Below are 5753 nucleotides of genomic sequence, written 5' to 3' on the forward strand. Positions count from 1 at the left end.
TGATTAAAAGCCTTTTGGCTTTTTGATCAATTTCCACCCTGCGTTTATCCTCATCATCCCAATCTCTTCGGTTTTTGGGAACACGCCTTACAAGGACTACAACAGTATCATCTGAGGGACGAATCCTAGGAATGATAGTCATGGGAACATAGGGTGCATTTATGATGGATTCATAAAGCTCAAGGGCGAGACCTTCATAAAAGTTGATCATCCTGATCTTCCACAGGGATATTCATCCCTAATGAGAGTAGGAGGTTTTGTGAGGGATTCGACGATGTACAAGGAGTTCCAAGATTGGTTTGACATTGTAAAAATGTTTTAGCGAGTAACAAACATAAAGTTTTTAAGATTAAAGGAAAATTAAACTTGACGCTAACAAACTTGGAGAAAAAGATTTCAAGAGCGATTGTTTTTCAAGAAAAAATGAGATCTAAGATCTGGAGTGAAAAATAATCAACCAACAAAAGAGGATTATTCTTTTTGGACTAGATCGACTAATCAATATATTGATTAGCAGACTCTGATATCAATTGTAGGAACCCATAATCCTCTTTTGGACAATAGACACAGCTTAAAACAAAATATGAGTGGAAGCGACAACTGTGATCTTGAAATAGTTAACAGATTTGAACAAAAACACAAATAAATATAAGAACACAGATTGAACAAATTGGCTACTTTGATTAGTTGAAGAAGGTTACAAATGAACTCTCAACTATAATCTATTTTCTCACAAGTAAGAGCGTATAAGAATCTGGCAATTCGAGATCTATTTTTAACCAAAGGAGGTGACATCCTTTTATACGCCAATGTACAAACAGAATTTGCTATATTATAGTCTTCAAACTATGATTTCTTGTTCAGAATTTGCAGCCTTCATGTTTCTTGAAATGTGGAACCTGCATGCGTGTTAGATTCTGGTTGGAACACTTGGAGATGTGTTGGAACCGTTTGTGTGCAAGTTAAGGGCGGAGGAGACCCAGAGGCTCTGCATGTATAATGCAAAGGCTTTGTGTCTGGAATGGTAGCTTTACATCAAGTCCTTAAGCTTTTTGACGCTTAAGACTTAACCTTCCTTGGCTTAAGCATGAGTTTTGTATGCGAGGTTCTTCCTATGTATCCGACAGCTCTTTCTCTTGGTGACCTCTACATTTGAGCTCTTGACTTGATGATGAGCCCTTTTATTTATTGAAGCATATTGTTACTGTCATTCAGTTTCAGCGATGTTCACGGAGTCTGTTTAATGATCGATGAACATGTATTGTAAATCGTTCAAAGACTATCATACTTCAAGAAGACAAAACTCACACCACAGATCCTTCAGCAATAATAAAGACAGAAGCTGAAGATTCGCGATCAACAAGTTCGTGATTTGAAGTGGTATTAAGTGATATCAAGTTTATCTACACAAGTGTAAAGTCTGCGCAAGATTCAACGAACACTAATGAGACCTTTCTGCATCATTCTAGTGTTCAGCAATCAAATGAATCTTGTTGAGCAAGATTGTTTTTGTCTTGTCCTCCCACACACAAACGACAAACCCATACCTTTCTAAGTACAATACAGTACGGAACCACTCCTTGTACTCTAAACGTACTTACCTACTTTACGAAAAAGGATTGTTCACATACAACCAAAAGCCTGCCATATCTGAACAAAAGACAAACTTTCCTTTAAAAGCTTGACACGTGCTTTGTACCTTCTAAATTGTATTTAATGCAATGGGTATAAACAGCTTAGTGGTTCTCCTTTCAGTTATCATCTTCATCACTAAGAACTTACCCAAGAAGTTATTTCTCTCACTACTCTCTGTCTAAGAGAAAGACCCAAGTGAATATCACATTTATTCCTACCTTATTTCTTGTAGCAAATCTTTTCTTATTGCTATTTGTAATCTTGTGTGTATCTTGGATTGTGTAGATAGGTTTTGTATCCTATCTCTTCCGACAACAATCTGTAAAATTTATATTGATCTTCTTTATCAATATATAATTTTTAAAAGTGAAAGTTTCTGTGTATGTATTCATTCGCCCCTCTACAAACTGTTACCTATAAACTCTTGTAGATCCAAATGGGACCAACATATATTACTCAATATCTTTTGGTACATGTGACTTTAAATTTCTTTTTGGATTAAGTTAATTTTTTTTTTTGGTTTTAGGTTATTAATTCTTATATGATGTAGTAATTTTTTTGTATTCAATTAAATTCATTTTGGTTTTAGGTTTCTTGAAATTTTTTGAGATTTAAACATGTATGGTCTCTCACATATTTAATTTAAAATAACTTACATAAATAGGAAAAAAAAATCTCTATTTCCCCGTAGGGGATCCCCGTTCCCGTTTAGGGATGGGGATGTGCTTATATTCACCGGCGGGGATGGGGACGGGGACAGAGATAAGTAATCAGGGACGCGGACGGGGATTGAGGTCCCCGCCCCATTCCCATGCATAGTCGTAGACATTCACATTAAAATTGGAATTATATAGGTGATAAGTGTTAATTTATTAACCTTATTACATCATTTTCTTAACCATTTCACTTGTTTTATTTGCCCATTAGTGTCTTAATTGAGTATTTTTATGTCTTTTTATATAATAGTAGTAATATATCATATCTAATGTTAATTTCCTGTTTATGCAGATTTTTGATGATTTTTTGGGCCAAATCCTGCAGCAGTCCTGTAGGAGCAGGTGTGGCAGAGTCCTTTAGTACCAGTCCATGAGCTGCACCTTTTGCTTGGGCCGAATTTCCTTGGGCTGCTCCTTTGAAGTTGTTGGGTCAACAGCCTTGGGGCTGGTGAAAGCCCACTTTTGAAGACCCTTTTGCCCTATTAGGTGGCTCCCATGTGCAAGCTTCCTTAGCCTATAAATAGAGGCTTAAGGCTTTGTTTTAAAAACACCTCTTACTTGTTTTTACCATTTACACATATAATCATTGTGTTAATTACTCTCTAGATTATTGCTTTCGGTTTTATGATTTCGGTTTTCTTGCTCCCAACCAAGAACCGATTTTTTTGAAGTGTGATTTCGTTCTCAAGTTTTAATACAAGTGCTCGTATTTAATCTTCATCTCATTTCTGTTCTTATTTCCATGTTACGATATGTTTTCTGACTTTCGTTGCAAGTTACAAATTAGTCGATCTCTGTTGCTTTACATTGGATTTCATTCTTTGTGGCTCACGACTAATTTACGTAGACAAAATACTCTGTTCTTAAAACTTTGCAAGTAACTTTTCGGTCTTAGTAACGAAACTTGTTTTGCAAGTTTTGTTACTTGCCTTGCAAGTTACTTCAAAGTCAACCCCTCTTTTCAAGGTTTTCATTTGTCACATCTTCATCTCATCAAGTACTTACTTTACATCATGTCTTAGATTAATTTTAATTAATAATATTTAGTTATTAGTAATTTAATTTCAATCATTTACATTTCAGTCTTTTATATTTCAGTCTTTTACATTTCAGTCTTTACTTTTCTACATTTTACTTTATTGTAATTTACTTTTCTATAATTTAATTTCTAGCAATTTACTTTAAGTCATTTATATTTCTGTCATTTAATTTCCAGTACTTTAAATTCCAGTATTTTCATTTGTAATTTAATTTCTACAATTTACTTTCTGCAATTTACTTTTCCGTATCAGTTATTTATTCTTCAGTCCTTATATCCTTCGAGAGAAGAAACCGAGCGATGATGGGCTAAACGCCTTAGCTTGGGTGTAACGGGAAATTAAGACCAAAGCCGATGTGAAAGTACAAAGGTGTCTTATTAGCATTATAGTCTACTATTTGTTTCAGGTGCTTAATATTTCATTTGATGATTACATTAAAATTAATTTTGTGTATAAAAATGTATTGACTTTGAAAACCTGAGGTAATTGGAGAAGGCTATAAATAGCTTTAGTGTCTGACAAATGCTATACTCCTACGGTGTAGGATGGTAACACTGTGTTGTGCTACGATTCATGACGTCTAACATAAATGATATCGTATCGATAGCACGTTGACCGGTGTGTGCTCTTGGGAGGCCGTCTGACCCTATAGTTGATACTGTAACAGTTATATAAAATCATTTATTGATTTTAGATAATTGTGACAGGAATGCTATGTCACCTTTTTGCTGAATCATTTGTTTAGTGTCTTAATCAACTATTGCACCATGTGCTTCTTTTTAAGATTGATATTTTCTTAGTTGTTAATCAAATCACCCAATTTTAGATAAATAAAATCCCTCGTTTCGCCATCTGAAACTAGTTTTTTTAGACTGGACTTTTGACGAACTTTGCAAAGCTATCTCTGTGGGAACGATATCTGGTATTTTACCATTATTACTTGTTACAAGACGACAGTAGTTCAAGGTGTATACTTGAGCCGAGTTCTATTTTTGTGTTGAAATCTAAGGTTGAATAAACCGACGAGCAAATTTTTTGCACCGCTGTCGGGGATAGCACGCTAAAGTTTTTCTTTTTAAAGTAAAGTTTATAAAGGTTAGTTTTTCTACCATCTTTTTGAACGCACGGTGCATGCCAAAGTTGTCGCATGGTGAATTTTTTCCACTTGATCCGGATATTGAACAAACTTTCAGACAACGAAGAAGAGTGCAAAGAGCTCTTCGAGCTTTAAACTCTAAAACAATGGCTGAAAATGTGATCATTGATGGAGAAGGTATAATTAGAAATGAACCAAATATTCCACATGAGGATGAGGCTCAAACATCTTTCGTCTTGCAAATGCTAAAAATGGTGGCATCATGGCATATGCTATTCCTAACTTAACTCAACTGCACACAGGAATACGTAAGCCTACCATTGGTACCACCCATTTTTCACTTAAACCACTGATGTTTCAAATGCTTCAAACAAATGGCCAGTATGCTGATTTATCTTCTAAAGATCCTCATTCTCATCTGCGTTCTTTTATGAAAATCACAGACTCTTTTCTCATCCCTGATATTTCAGACGATGCTCTGAGACTAAATCTTTTTCCATTTTCACTAAGGGATTGAGCAAGAGCATGGTACAATTCATTGCAACCAGACTCTGTGACTACATGGAATGAAATGGCAGAAATTTTTTTGAAAAAGTATTTTCCACCCACGAGGAACGCTAAATCCAGGAATGAAATATGTAATTTTAGACAACTGGATGATGAAGCAGTTCCTGATGCATGGGAAAGGTATAAAGAGCTGCTGAGAACATGCCCTCACCATGGCATTCCGTACTGTATACAGCTAGAGACATTTTATAATGGATTAAATGTCGTTGCTAGACAAATGCTTGATGCTACTACAGGCGGAGCTTTCATAACTTGTACCTATAATGAAGGTTTTGACAAACTTGAAAAGATTTCTACTAATAACGGACAATGGTCTGATCCACGTGCAATGCCACTGAAGAAAACAGCTGTAATAAATGAGGTAGATGTTGTCTCGGCATTAACAGCTCAGATCACTAAGCTAATTTCAAATCTAACATCTAGCCCACATGTGCAATCTGATGCTAATACAAAATGGAAAATGCAAGTTTACAAAAGTAAACTTTTGCTCCCCCTCAAATGATGCATATGGATAAAATGAAAGACTCCCCTTCACTTAGATAAAATATGAGAAGTTTAGGAGACAGAGGCTCTGGTCTATACAACCAGAGGCTCTGGTTGAGAGAAGAATATGCCAAGTAAGGATGGTAAAGAAAACAAAGACAGAGGCTCTGGTCTTTAGAACCAGAGGCTCTGGTTGAGAGGCAAGGTTTTTGAAAA

The 5753-nt window shown here is 35.5% G+C and overlaps 1 non-coding gene across 1 annotated transcript; it reads right to left on the minus strand.

Moving 5' to 3' along the window:
- Positions 1-5106: 5106 nt before the first annotated feature.
- On the minus strand, positions 5107-5213 carry LOC112503183. The gene has a single exon (XR_003067876.1). It is a non-coding gene; the product is annotated as a small nucleolar RNA R71 (small nucleolar RNA).
- Positions 5214-5753: the final 540 nt, after the last annotated feature.

This window comes from Cynara cardunculus, assembly GCF_001531365.2.
Source record: "Cynara cardunculus var. scolymus isolate 2C chromosome LG 1, CcrdV1, whole genome shotgun sequence".
In the NCBI taxonomy this organism is placed as follows: Eukaryota; Viridiplantae; Streptophyta; class Magnoliopsida; order Asterales; family Asteraceae; genus Cynara; species Cynara cardunculus.